The sequence below is a fragment of the Zalophus californianus genome, chromosome 7 (assembly GCF_009762305.2).
Source record: "Zalophus californianus isolate mZalCal1 chromosome 7, mZalCal1.pri.v2, whole genome shotgun sequence".
Lineage (NCBI taxonomy): Eukaryota > Metazoa > Chordata > Mammalia > Carnivora > Otariidae > Zalophus > Zalophus californianus.
Genome location: NC_045601.1, coordinates 87,559,672 through 87,575,568, shown reverse-complemented (window position 1 = coordinate 87,575,568; position 15,897 = coordinate 87,559,672). Strand labels below are relative to the sequence as shown.

The following is a 15,897-nucleotide window of genomic DNA, read 5'->3' as shown; positions in this document are numbered from 1 at the left end:
AATTAGATGAGACCAATATACCCTCCTTATTCAAGTGTCTCAATTCTTCTTTGAAAAGTCCTTGACCAAGAAAGACAAACCATCTTGAGATGTGTTCATTTCTTAGAAAACAACTTCCTTAATTGGTGTAATTTTAATGAACTGAAAATATCTATTAAAATAACTAGGCACAGAGGGAGGGGTCTAAGATGGTGGAGTAGATAGACCCTGGACTCACCTCCTTCTGTGGACATACTAAATCTATACCTACATATGGAGCAATTCCTCCTGAATGACTGAGGGCTGATTGAATGATTTCTATTTAACAAAGGATAGAGAGACCACATAGAGAACAACAGGAGAGACACAGACACAGTAACAATGGAAACCCCAATCCCAATGCTGCAAACTTCAGTAGGGAGAGCTATCACTCAGGAACCAATGCAGGTTTGCCTGCCCTGAGGCACAGAAAAAAAGCAACAGTTTAAAGGGAAACTAACCTGGAAAAACTTTCTTTAAAAGCAAAGCAAAGGAAGAGAAGCCAAGAGAGTACTGTTTGAGATACTGATGAGCTCACTGTATTCTTAAAAAGCACACTCAGTTGTTCTAATTAAAGTATTAATTATCTTATAAAAAAAAATAAAGGGAAACTAACCTATAAGTGAACTAACCCTAAAGTGTCCACCCAACAGTGGAGTTAACACCTGGAATTCTCTCCAGGGTCAAAAGTGCTGGGGAGCCCTATTGTTTACATTCCCTCTCAACCTTGATAGCACAGACAGAAGCAAGATCTGGTGCTGTAGCTAGTCTGCTGCCTCAGTAAGCCTTGGGCCCCTAGCCCACACTAGCTCAGCACACCTGTCCATACCCACCTTAGCTCAACCCATCCCACCAGGCAGCCCAAATGTGGTGCATACCAGGATACCCCCAGCCTGCACCCACTACAAACTCATCCATTGTGCCAAGGCAGCACAGGCAAAAAGCACCCATGACACCCCAGGTGCACCTGCTTCTGTTCCAGCTGTCTTGCCAGGGGGCTCCTGCACAGAGAGCCCCAGGACACCAGCCCAGCACCCACTCCAGCTCCTGCTACCCTGCCATTGTGCCACCTGTGTGGAGTGACCCAGAATCCAAATTCCATGCCAGTAAGCCTCAGCTGGCCAGCTAAATCCACCAGGCATACACAGTCTACACAAGGCATGTTCCTACAAAAGGCCACCCCTTCAAGACTGGGAGAATATTCATAGAAACACACATAAAGTCAGACAAAATAAGGAGACAAGAAAATGCTCCAAATAAAAGAACAAAACATCACAAAAGGAACTAAATGACATGGAGATAAGCAACCTACTTGATAAAGAGCTCAAAGTAATGTTGATAAAGATGCTCACCGGACTTGAGAAAAGAATGGATGAACTCGGTGAGGACTTCAACAATGAGAGAGAAAACATTAAAAAAAGAGTCAATCAGTTCTGAAGAATACAATAGTTGAAAAAAATACACTACAGGGAATCAACAGCAATTAGAGGATGTAGGAGAAAAGATCAACAATCTGGAAGATAGGGTAATGGAAATCACCTAGCTGAACAGCAAAAAGAAATTTTTAAAAATATGAAAATAGGTTAGGGAACCACTGGGAAAACAAGCACACTAACATTTGCTTTATGGGGGTCCCAGAAAAAAAAAGAGAGAGAGAAAGGGGCAGAAAACTTATCTGAGGAAATAACAGCTGAAAACTTCCTTAACCTTAGGAAGGAAGCAGACATCTGAGTCCAGGAAGCACAGAGAGGCCCAAACAAGATAAAGCCAAGATCTACACCGAGATAATAATTAAAATGACAAAATTAAAGGTAAAAGAAGAATCTTAAATATAGCAAGTAAAAAGCAACTAGGTGCATACAAGGGAAACCGTGTAAGACTATTAGCTGATTTTTCAGCAAATTTGCAGGCCAGAAAGGAGTAAAATGATATATTCAAAGTGTTGGAGAGAAAAAAACTTGTAACCAAGAATACTCTACCCAGCAAGGTTATCATGCAGAATTGAAAGAGAGATAGTTTCCCAGACAAAATTTAAATGAGTTCATCACCATGAAACTAGCCATACAGAAAATGTCAAAGACTTCTGGAGATGGAAAGAGAAGAGGCCATGACAAGAAAATTATGAAAGAAAAATATTGCATGGGTAAAAGCAAACATATAGTAAAGGTAGTAGATCAATCAGTTATAAAGATAATATGAAAGTTGAAAGACAAAAGTAAAATCAGTAACACTAAAAATTAGAGGACTCAGAAAAAGAGAAAAAATGTGAAATATGACATCACATACATAAAACGTGGGCAGGAGGATAAAAAGGTAGTGTTTTTAGAATATATCTGAATTTAAGTGACCATCAACTTAAGGTAGACTATTACATGCTTAGGATGATTTTTATTTGTTTTTTCGTTTTTAGTTTTTTTGAGAGAGAGAGTGCATGCACAAGCAGTAGGGTAGGAGCAGAGGGAAAAGGAGAGAGAATCTTAAGCAGGCTTTGAGTCCAGCATGGAGCCTGATGCCAGGCTCAATCATACAAAAAACACAAGCATAATACTAAAGAAAATTATCAAATCACATGGAAAAGAACAAGCAAAGAAAGAACAAAGAAGGACTACAAAATAAAAAAAAAACAGGAAACAACAAAATGACTATTGGTGCATACCTATCAATAATTACTTTAAATGTAAATGATCTAAATGTTCCAATCAAAAGACATAGGATGACTGAATGGATAAAAAAAGACCCATCTATGGATCAGTTAGAAAGTGAAGTGATAAAAACAAAAATTACTCCAACTAAATACAAATGGAATATAAATGCTGGCATAGAATATACAATAAGGAAAAGACAATCTCTTTAACAAACAGTGCTGGGAAAATTAGGACAGTTATATGCATGAGAATAAAACTGGACCACTTTCTTAGACCATACACAAAAATAAGATACAAATGTAGGGACCCAAAGGGGTACGTGTACCCCAATGTTTATAGCAGCAATGTCCACCATAGCCAAACTGTGGAAAGAGCCAAGATGCCCATCGACAGATGAATGGATAAAGAAGATGTGGTATATATACACAATGGAATATTATGCAGCCATCAAAAGGAATGAGATCTTGCCATTTGCAACGACGTGGATGGAACTGGAGGGTGTTATGCTGAGTGAAATAAGTCAATCAGAGAAAGACATGTATCACATGACCTCACTGATATGAGGAATTCTTAATCTCAGGAAAGAAACTGAGTGTTACTGGAGTGGTTGGGGGTGGGAGGGATGGGGTGGCTGGGTGATAGATATTGGGGAGGGTATGTGCTACGGTGAGCGCTGTGAATTGTGCAAGACTGTTGAATCACAGATCTGTACTTCTGAAACAAATAATGCAACATATTTTAAGTAAAAAGAAAAAGAAGAAGAAAACAGGAGAGGAAGAAAAGGGGAGTATGTCAGAGGGGGAGACGAACCATGAGAGATGATGGACTCTGAAAAACAAACTGAGGGTTCTAGAGGGGAGGGGGGTAGGGGGATGGGTTAGCCTGGTGATGGGTATTGAGGAGGGCACGTTCTGCATGGAGCACTGGGTGTTATGAACAAACAATGAATCATGGAACACTGCACCAAAAACTAATGATGTAATATATGGTGATTAACATAACAATAAAAATTTTAAAAAATAAATAAATAAATAAATAAATAAGCTTAAATTGGATTAAAGACATAAATTTGAAACCTGAAACCATAACATTCCTAGAAGAAAATACAGGCAGTAATCTCTTGGACATTAACTTTAGCAATATTTTTCTGGTATGTCTACTCAGACAAGGGCAACAAAAGCAAAAATAAACAATTGGAACCATATCAGACTGAAAAACTTTTGCACAGTGAAGCAAAACATCAACAAAACAAAAAGGCAACCAACTAAGTAGAAGAAGATATTTGTAAATGGTAGCAGATAAAGAATTAATATCCTCAAAGTATATAAAGAACTCATACAACTCAACACCAAAAAAAAAAAAATAGTAATCTAATTTACAAAATGGGCAGAGACCCTGAACAGATATTTTTCTAAAGAAGACGTACAGATGGCCAACAGATACCGAAAAGATGTTCAACATCACTTATCAACAAGGAAGCGCAAATTGATACCACAGTGAAATATCACCTCACACCAGTCATAATGGCTGGTATCAAAAAGGACAAGAAATAACAAGAATTAAAAAAAAAAAGAACAAGAATTGGCAATGATGTAGAGAGAAGGGAACCCTCATATGCTGTTGGTGAAATGTAAAATGGTACAGAAAATATTTGGAAATATAATATGAAAGCTCCTCAAAAAATTAAAAATAGAAATACCATACTAATCAGTAATTTTATTGCGGGGTTTTTATCCAAAGAAAATTTATCAAAAACTAATTCTAAACTATATATGCACCCCCACGATTATTGCAATATTGACAATAGCCAAGATTCATTGGTGACCTAAGTGTCTATCAATAGACGAATGGATAAATAAATCAGGATATATATACACACAATAAATTTTACTCAGCCACAAAAAAGAATGAACTTTTGCCTTTGTGACAACATGGATGGACCTACAGATTATTATACTAATTGAAATAAGTCAGAGAAAGAAACATCATGACTTATTTTTGGATAAAAACACACCAGACAAAAACAGACTAATAAATAAAGAGACCAAAACTGGTAGTGGCCAGAGAAGGAGGGGGATGGGGAGCAGTGGTTGGGATGGGTGAAATAGGTGAAGGGTATTAAGAGGTACAAATTTTCAGTATAATTAATCATGCTGATGAAAATACAGCATAGGGAATACAGTTAATAATATATTAATAACAGCATAAAGTGATAGAGAGTAATTACCCTTATCACGATGAGCATGCCACATGTGCAGAATTATCAAATCATTATCTTGTACTCCTGATATTAACATTGTATATCAACTATACATCAATAAAAATTAAAAATCATACCAACAATACTTAAAAATAAAAAACAGCCACAGCTAAAAATAAAACCTGAAACAGAACTCTGCACAGACAGAACACATCTTAAATATATATCTATATTTATTTTTAGAACAAAATTGCTCATTTTTTTCTCAAGAGAAATGTAGTAATGTAGATAATTAACTAGATAGGTTGTGGGTTTTGTGTAGTATTTGTCAGTTGCCCCTTTAATGGTCACTGTAGATTAATTTAGTCACATGGCTACAGACCACAACATTAACTTCAGATGTTTTATGCTATATTAAAGGTCAGCTTCGGATAAAATCGTAAAATTGGTAGTTTATCTTTAGCCCCTGTGCACGTAAGTGCTTTTTTCCCCTTCAATTATCCCTGAAGATCTCTCTATTCTTTTCCTACATAGTCTCACTCATAATTTTCAGTAACTACCAAAAAGTAAACCAAGAAAATAATTTCTGCCAAAGTATAGTTGATAAAGCTTATGTTTCTATCCCTTTCAGAATGTATTCATTTATTACTTTGTAACATGTAAGTAAAATACTTAAGACCAATGTCGATTTCTTTCAAATCACTATATTAATAATGACATTTTCATTATCAAGTTCTGAGATTTGAGGTAACAATTTTGGGCCAAGAACTTTCTCAGTAGGTACAAAACCAAGCCCCATATTTCATCCATTCATAAATCAAGGCCTAACCATAAATTACTCTCAGGATCTCCAAACAGGTTATTTATAGTTAAAAAAATTCAAATTCAGAGGATATGATATCCCCTAAATGGTAAGCATCAAGGAAATAGCTTTGTGAACAAATTATTTTCCTTTATGATTTATATTCAGTAATACATACCTCATATAATTGGGCTAGGAAGAGATAAGTGTTACTTAGAGACTGAGCTAATTAAGTTCATGAATGAATGCTAGAAAAGAGTGATGCCAGAAAATTGACATTTGTTAGTGAAATTCAAGAGGCATATTGCTTTCAGAGCATTCTGGAAGTTGTTAGCAGAGATTTAGCATAGAACCACTGGTAAAACTAAAAGCAGTATTCCTACTCTGAAGTAGCTAGGGTACCTATCAGGAATGTCGGCCTGAAGGAATGTAACTGAAACTACCTGAAGGATGGGGTATTGGCTTGGTCACAAAAAATAAGGTAAAAGACAAATAGTAAGAACTTTGGTCAGAATCAATATGTTCTAGGAATGCCTGAGTGGCTCAGTTGGTTAAGCGTCTGCCTTCGTCTCAGGTCATGATCCCAGGGTCCTGGGATCGAGCCCCACATTGGGCTCCTTGCTCAGCAGGGAGCCTGCTTCTCTCTCTCCCTCTGCCTGCAGCACCCCTACTTGTGCTCTCTGACAAATAAATAAAATCTTTAAAAAAAAAAAAGAATCAATATGTTCTAAATTTCCACTCCTGTCCATGGTGTAATTCTAGGAAACCAGATTTACATTTCAGTCTTAAACAATAATAAATTGGACAAATACATGAAACAACAGTTTTCAGATATTGGACTAGTAGCACACAAAAATTATCCTTGAAAGATGCTATAGTGCTTGATGTCTCATGATTCACTAGTCTCTGTTCCTTTGTTTGTCTCATTTTTTATATTTGTGTTTTATCTTTAAAGTTTCTTGTTAGGTTTAGTAATCTCTTTTGTGGTATCTTAACTTCTCTTAATCCCACCCAGTATATTTTATACCTAATACAGTGTTTGTATCTCTAGAAGTTTGATCTGAATCTTCCGTATATCTTTCTTATCTATTTGTCATGCTTAAGATTTCTGCTTCCTTCTTGATATAAGATTATTAACACATATTTAACATCCATGTGTACTAACTCTATCAACTGTGTTTTTCTGGGTCTGTTTTTATTATTTATCTTTCTCTTAAACGTGTGTTATAGTTTCCTCCTTTCTTGAAAGTCTAAACATTTTTATTGCCTGTCAGACATTGCAAATATTATACTTTTGAGTGGTGAAGTATTTAATTTTGGAAAAAAATAAGCTGGAGTATTAATAATAACTAATCTCAAGAAAATACAAAAGTATAATACTCAATAGAGTATTTGTTTAAAAATAGACATATAGAAAAATGGAACAAAATCAAGAGCCCTGAAATAGGGTGATAAACAGTTGGTAACAATGATTTTCAAAGGTAGTAAAGACAAATTTTAATAAGTGATGTCCAAAAAAGACAGTATTATCTGCAAGAGAGGGAAATTGGAAATCTAATGTTAAAAAAGAACCTCAACTCTTAACTTACATATTATATAATAAGTAACTTAGTATATATCACAGATTTGATATAGGTGCTAAAACTATTAAACTTCTAAAAGAAAACATAAAACATTTGGTGATTTTAGGCAAACATTTCTGATATAGTAACACACATATAAAGCATAAAAGGAAATTTTATGAACTAGTCTTGATCAAAATTAAAAATTTCTGCTCCTCAAATGCTACGTTTATGAAAAATAAAAGTTAAAACACAAAATTGGAGAAAATATTTTCAAAACATATCTGATAAAGGACTTATATCCAGAAAATAAAGAATGCTTACAACTCAATTATAAAATGACAAGCTAATTTCAAAATGAACAAAAGATTTGAAAAAAGTAATTTTCTAAAGAAGATCTATGGATGGCAAATATGCACATGGGGAGAGGCTAATCATCATTTGTCATTAGGAAAATACAAATAAAATACAAGTGAGGACTACAATGAAAAACTACTGCATACCCACTGGAATGTATAAATTTCAAAGACTGACCATGTAAAGTGTTGACAAAGAGAGGAACTGAAACTCTCATAGAGGAAATATATTATAATCACTTTGGAAAACAGTTTAAGAGTTTCTTTAAAAGTTACTATATTGACACAGAATTACTATAATTCCAACTGCACAAATGATTTTCTACAGAACATGAGATTTTTAATATCTCTTCTGTAAAGCCTTCCATGTCTGCCCCTCCCCAGACTTAAGTGCAACTGATATGACAGAATGACACTTTGTACATATCAACGTCCTTCACAGAAGAGATTAAAACAATTAGTCTGCAAATTAATTAAGGTTAAGAATATTTTTTAAATATACCTTGTGCTTTGCATGTTGCTTGAATTCTTTTATTTATTATTTTTTTTTAAGTAGGCTCTATGCCCAGCATGGAGCCCAGCGTGATGCTTGAACTCACAACCCTGAAATCGAGACCTGAGCTAAAATCAAGAGTCAGAGACTTAACCAACTGAGCTATCGAGGCACCCCTGCTTGAATTATTCTTCACTCGAATATATGAATGAATGATTTCAAATACCTACTTTGCATGCAAAAATACAGCATTATTGTGCAGATGAATGTGATTATACATGTAACTTATATAAAGGATCATCTATGCCAGTAATTTAAAATAAAAAGAACTGTACCCCTGAAACAAATAATACATTATATGTTAATTAAAAAGTAAATTAAAAAATGTTACTATATGAAGAAAACAGTAACTCTACAATGGAGAAAACTGACAAACACTGTCTCAGCCATGTGACCAAGTTTAACATTATCAGTGCTAAAGTATATTGAGAGCATATATCATTGATGTGAATGTGATAAGAATGGTGCTTTAGTTATGTGGAATTTCACGCAAGACATAGCCCCTGTCTAGTCACAAGCAAAACACCAGACAAACCCAAACTGAAAGACATTCTACAAATTACCTGACCAGTATGCCTCAAGACTGTGAGGGTCATCAAAAACAAGAAGTCCAAAATATTACCACAGTCTAGAAAAGCTTAAGGAGAGTGATAACTAAATGTAATATGGTATCCTAGATAGAATTCTGGAAAAAATATTAGAAAAAAAACAAGGAAATTAAAATAAAGCATTTACTTTTATATTCTTCATTCTTTGTGACAAGTGTACCATAGTTACGTATTACATGAGCAATAAAGAAAACTGAATGAAAAGTACACAGGAATTCTATCTTTTCATCTTTTCCATAAATCTAAAACTATTCTAAAAGAAAATTTTTTAAAATACTAAAGATAGCATAAGATCAGCTTTCACTTCTTGGTAATTACCCAAGAGAAATAAAAGCACATATCTAAAGAAGGCCATTAGGTGAATATTGATAGCATCTTTATTTCTAATAGAGAAAAATTGGATACAAACCAAATATTAATCAAAAAGTGAAATATAAAAATACTGTGTTATATTTATACAATGGAATACACTCAGCAATGCAAAGGAATGAAACCAGTGTTTTATGCAATGTGAATCCAGACTGCCCAGAAAATTCTGTATTCCACATAATTCCATTGTTTTAATTCTAGAAAATTCAAAATAATCTATAATCTATAAAATCACTGTTTGAGCTAGGGATGAGGGACAGATTACATAGCGGTAACAATAAAACTTTTCAGGGTGATTCAAATGTTTATTACCTCGATAGTGGTAATGTTTTCATTGATGTATATGTGTCAAAACTCATCAAACACTACACAATATATGAACAGTTTATAATACTTCAATTATATTTCCATAAAGCTGTAAACAATAAAAGAGGCAATAAGTGTTCATTATTTATCCTTGTATATCTACACTCATTCTTTTGCTGATTGTAGTAGACTAAATAATGACCCCCCACCTCAAAAAAAAGATATTAAGACCTGGGAATGTTATTTTATTTGTAAAAAGTCTTTGCAGATGTTACTAAATAAGTATCTTAAGATGGAAGTTATCTTATTTCATCCTTTTGAGCCCTAAATACAATCACATATACCCATCTATAAGGGAGGCAGAGGGAGATTTTACAGAGACAGAAGAGGATGAAGCAGTGTGAACATGGAGGCAATCATCTAAGTGATGGAGCTTTAAGCCAAAGCATTAGAAGATGAAAGAAACAAGGAATGGAATTTCATTAGCTCCCAGAGAGAGTGAGAACATGCCTTGATATAGACTCAGACACTGATTTTGGAAAAAAAAAGAAAAAAGGTAAAAAAAGAAAGAAGAAGAAAGAAAAAACTTATTTTGGAAATCCGGTAGCCAGAACTGTGAGAGAGTAATTTTCTGTTATTTAAAGGCATCAAGTTTGTAATAATTTGTTATAGCAGCCAAAAGAAACTCAAGAGTTTCCCATAAAGTTACCCACTTTCAAAGATTTAAGTATACTTTCTATTCAGAAATTTTTTTGTTTGTTGTTATTTTTATTGTGGATTGGTTTTTTATTTCAATTTTTAATTTAAATTCTAGTTTGTTAACATATATAGTAAAATTAGTTTCAGGTATAGAGTTTAGTTATTCACTATACATACATACATATAACACCCAGTGCATCACAAGTGCCCTCCTTAATACCTATCATTCATTTAGCCCATCTCCCACAACTTTCCTAGTCTTCTCTTTTGAATTTAAACTATGGAATTCAGTTGCCAATGACATCTTCCCTTGGAAACTTTCAGTATTTCCAAAACTGAACATCTTCTCCCAAAACCCTACCTACCCCCCCCCCCAGCTTTCCTGCTTAGTTGATACCAAATCCATTGATCCTATTACTTAAGCCAAAATTTTTACCGGCATCCTAAAATCTTTTCTCCTGCTCACAACCAACACCCAATGTGTAGGGGAATCTAGTTTGCTCTACCTTTAAAGTATATCCAGAATGTGACCACATATTACTATATCTACCACTACTACAAATTTTGGTTCAAGTCACTATTGTCTCTCACTAGGATTAATAATATACCCTACAGCTTTTCCTGCTTCTAGCCTTACTCTTCTCTAGTCACCCAGAAAAAAAAAATAGTTACCTTTTAGAAACATGAATAAGATTAAATCATTCATCTGCTTAAAATGTTTCTCAATTTCCCTAAAAGGAAAAGCAATGTCTTTACTGTGGCTTACCTAGCAGGTCCTACTTGATTTGGCTCTCCCTTCATTTTTCTAACCTCCTCTCCACTGTTCTTCTGTCCCTCCTTTATGAAATCACAGCCACACTGGCCTCCTGGCTGACCTCAAATACCCTGCCTTAGAACCTTTGCTCTATTTCATTTACTTGGAATGCTCTTCACATTCATAGAGTTCCGAGTCTGTGCTCAAATTTCAAATTCACAATGTAGTATTTCCAGACCACTCTAATAAAATAAACACCCCCACAGCTGCCATACCAAATTCCCCTTACCTTATTTTTTCCCATAACACTTAGAACCTTTTTATAAACTTGCTATTTTTATTTATTTAGTACATTTTTTGCTCATTGGCTCACTGATACTGGAAGGCAAGCTCCTTGAATATAGGATTTTTTGGTCTCTTTTTCACTGATGTATCACAACTGAACAGAACAATGGATGCATTAGAATAGGTACTCAAATACTTATTGAATGAGTAACTTAATAAATAAGTGAATTAACATTAAAGTTAAACCTAGTTCTCTGTAATTTAGTCTTCTTTGAATGAAGAATTTCTCTAAAGACATACAGATGACCAACAAACACATGAAAAGATGCTCAACATCACTTCATTAGGGAAATGTCAATCAAAACTACAATGAGTTATCACCTCACACCTGTCAGAATGGCCAAAATCAAAAACACAAGAAACAAGTATTGGTGAGGATGTGAAGTAAAAGGAACCCTCCTGTACTATTGGTGGGACTGTAAACTGGTGCAGTTTCTGTGGAAGACAATATGGAGATTCCTCAAAAAATTAAAAAATAGAATTACCATATGATACAGTAATTGCACTACTATTTACCCAGAGAATACAAAAACACTAATTTGAAAAAAATATATGCACACCCCTATATTTAGGCAGCATTATTTATAATAGACAAATTATGGAAACAACCCAAGTGTCCATCAATAGATGGATGGCTAAAGAAGATGTGAGATACACACACACACACACACACACACACGTACATATACATATATATGGAATATTACTTGGCAATAAAAAATAATGAAATCTTGCCATTTGCAATAACACAGATGGATCTAGAGAGTATAATGTTAAGGGAAATAAGTTAGTCAGAGAAAGACAAATACCATATGATTTCACTCATATGTGGAAGTTAAGAAACAAAACAAATGAGCAAAGAGACAAACCAAAAACAACTCTTAACTTAGAGAACAAACTGATGGTTACCAGAGGGAAGGTGGGTGGGGGAATGAGTGAAATAAGTGAACAGGATTAAGAGTACATTTATCATGATAAGCACTGGGTAATGTATAAAATCATTGAATCATTATATTGCACACCTGAAACTAATATAACCCTATATGTTAATGACAGTGGAATTAAAATAAAAATTTTAAATTTTTTTAAAAATTAAAATAAAGAGAATCTGCTAACCTCTTAAACAATTATATGACCACTTAGTCAATACAAACACACTACTGAAATTTCAATTCCCCCAGGGAGAACTATTGGAATTAAATAGTAAGTGTGTTTTCATGACAGTAAGAAATTGTTCTCAGTGTTCTAATAAGTACATTTGGAACAAAGAAAGCAGAACACAATACAGTTCACTTTAAAAAATTCTATAGTAACTCAATATGAAATTGTTAGACACCTATAAATATTGTTCTGCTTGTGAACTAACAGACATAATTAAAAGTTGTGGGATTGAATGACATGCTACTTTCCATTGCCTTTTCATATTTTAGGTTTTTAGATACAATTCTTAAAAAATGTTTTTAATATCTTTAAAAAAGGACTATAGAGGTGTTATAATCCTTTCTAACTCAGGTTTCTACCACTGGAAATTCTAGGACATATTTTCTCAAGGTTTTGGACTAAAACTATAAACCATATTTGTACTTCTCTCTGTGTACTGCATAGCACCTACATGGAGCCGAACATGTAGTTGATATTTAATAAATATTTATTAAATAATGAATGAGTAATGGTAGTTACTTTGACATTTACCTGAGTTTCTTAACCTTAGTAATACTCACATGAATTCTTGAAACATGAGATTTTTTTTTCCCCAAATAGCTCCTTTTTAAGTGCCTATTGCTTTAGGGCAGTTCTACTTAAGCTACTATTCACATCAGCACACTGATTAATCCCATTAATACTCCATCCATCCTTTTGCCCAAATTGTATTTCTCTTTTATCAAACATATAAAGGCAATTACAGTAAATGTCTCTGTCCATTTATATCAATGATTTTACACATTGTTCAACCCATATTAAATAAGGTACCATCTCAATATTTAAGATTTCAATAAATTTTAGGACAAATAGACTTACTGTAACTTGAAAGTAGAAGTGAAATCTCTTGATATTTAATCTATAGTCTTCAATTCAAGGTCTTTTTCCTAAGGATGAGAGTTATAAAAAAGATAAACATTACTTAATGTACTGGATTGAACCATATCCACCAAAACTTCATGTTTTTCCTTGAATCTCAGAATGACACCTTATTTGAAAATAAAGCCACTCCATATGTAAATAATTCAGTTAACTTGAGGTTATACTGGAATAAGGTGGGCCCTTCACAATGTGACAGCTGTCTGCTGTCATTATAAAGCAAAAAGAAACACAAGAATAGACACACAGGAAGACAGTTATGTGAAGACAGAGGGAGTTGGAGTGATGCATCTACAAACCAAAGAAGAGCAAGAATTACCTGCAAATACGAGAAGTTAGGATGAGACAAGAAAGCCTCCTCCACTAAAGCCTTGGAAGGTGACAATATCTTTGTTTTGGATTTCCAGACTCCAGAACCAAGAGAATAATAAATTTATTTTGTTTTAAACAACCCCGTTTGTGGTCCTTTGTTATGGCAGCCTCAGAAGACTAATACATTTAGCTTTTGCTTAATCCATTTATGTGTAATATGAATATTTATAATTCACATGGTCACCTCACCCTCTCCTACAACCCTCAAGCCACCGAACTATTCAGTGAGAAACTGGATGCTTCAATGCCTTCTATTTCAAGAAACATGACTACATGTGGGGTATGACTGTGACTATATTCCAGTGATTAGTCACTTCAAGCCTGAGACACTGAGGAAATTTATTTTATTAAAAAACATATCTATAAATCTTTACATAGAAATGCTTTCATATATATATTTATATATCAAACAATTTAAGTTGAAATTAAACAAAAACAAAAATATTTGAAACTTAAACTTTTCTTTTTGAGGACTTTTGAGTCACAGGGATGGAGACCTTCTGAAGGTAATCCATTGACAATAAGAGGCTTGAAAATTGAAAACTTCAATTCTGGCTGTAGGGTTGTAATGCAATATTTCATACAACAGATAGGTTCTCAAATTAAGAAATGAACATATATCCATACACTATTTTCATATTTTTCAAAATGTATTTCATCCCTCCACCTCAAATGATGCATTCTCCCCACATGTAACTCACTTTCCTCCTTCCCAAAACTATATTTTCAGCCTAGAAAACTAGCTTTAAATAGAATGGGTAAAATATGTTGCCAGACATTATTTTTGCCATGAAAATGTCTTATGTACTAGCTCCATAAAAAATAGAGAGAAAATGAATTCTACTCTAATAAGATAAACTGGTTGTATGTTTGTTTTTTTTAAGAAACATTGAACAAAAGAGTTTGTTCTCTGCTCTAAACAGATCAGAAATAGTAATTTTTCCATCACTCAATCCAGAAGATCTAAGCCTGCAGAAGAATTCGCAGGCCATCGAGAGGAAACTGGATTATACCTATACTACCGTTTGCATTGTTTTATTAATGGATAATTACTAATTTCCTGCAAGGTTACCTCTAGTTATGCAGGAAATCATGTTTTTGTTTTCCTTCCTTATCCAATAACTAGGTATTTTGAATTGCTCTGTGATTTGTATGCTAAAAAAAGCATTTCTGTATCCTTGTGTTTATTTTTGTCCTATCAGTACACATCTCTGCGACTTCTTTGAAGTCTGCACAAAAGAAGTGGTAGAATATGCTAAGAAGTCTGATGAGAGTGAATTGGTGGAGACTGGAAATAAAACCCTTGGTGGGCTTAAAGAAGGATATCCAGGTTCTCATCCTATAATCACCTTTCTTTGTTATATTTTACCCAGGGATAGTATTCATCTAATATGCCAAAACTTTAAAAAAAAATTTCAACACTATAATCCATTATTTCTTTTTTTTTTTTAACAACTGATAATCAATTTATTAAAAAGGTTGATTTAAGCATCTGCAATGGTGACTTCAACCTCAACTCCTGGCTCAATACTGATGGAAGTAATCTGCTTAACAATCTCAGAAGGACTGTGCAAATCAATGAGTCGCTTGTGGATCCTCATCTGAAAACGATCCCAGGTCTTAGAACCTTCACCACAAGGAGTTTTTCTTGTAGTGATTCTCAAGAGTCTTGGTAGGCATCCGAACCGGTCCTTTCACTTTGAGATTCTTTTCCTTTGCGCCTCTGATCAAGTCAGCACATACCTTTTCCAAAGATTTTATGTTGCGGCTGGTGAGAGTAATTCTAATTCGGTGAATCGCCACGTCCCGTTCCACGGGTGTCTTCCCTGTGTCTTTAAAAGCCATGGTTGCGGCGCGGCTTCCTGACCGACTTGTTCCTCAGTGAGTTTCTCAGTGAGAACAGCTGTGAGTCAGGAGCAGGAGCGGGGCGTGCAAACCACCGCTGCAGCTGCGACCGCGTCTTCCTCAAAGAGCTATAATCCATTATTTCTATGCACAATCTTATATCCTGAACTTAATCCATTTTTAAACACTTTTATTTTTCTTATTTATAAAGATTTTATTTATTTATTTGAGAGAGAGAGAATGAGAGATAGAGGGCACGAGAGGGAAGAGGGTCAGAGGGAGAAGCAGACTCCCTACTGAGCAGGGACCCCGATGTGGGACTCGATCCCGGGACTCCAGGATCATGACCTGAGCTGAAGGCAGTCGCTTAACCAACTGAGCCAC

At 34.5% G+C, this 15,897-nt stretch overlaps 1 long non-coding RNA gene and 1 pseudogene across 1 annotated transcript in view; both read right to left on the bottom strand.

Moving 5' to 3' along the window:
• LOC113926371 overlaps positions 1–10,953 on the bottom strand; it is an 83,464-nt gene extending 72,511 nt beyond the window's left edge. Inside the window, exon 1 of the long non-coding RNA XR_003521295.1 lies at positions 10,885–10,953. This is a non-coding gene — a long non-coding RNA (uncharacterized LOC113926371). The remainder of the gene's footprint in view (positions 1–10,884) is intronic.
• A 4,153-nt stretch (positions 10,954–15,106) lies between these two features.
• LOC113927391 lies at positions 15,107–15,513 on the bottom strand (annotated as a pseudogene).
• Between the last annotated feature and the right edge of the window lie 384 nt (positions 15,514–15,897).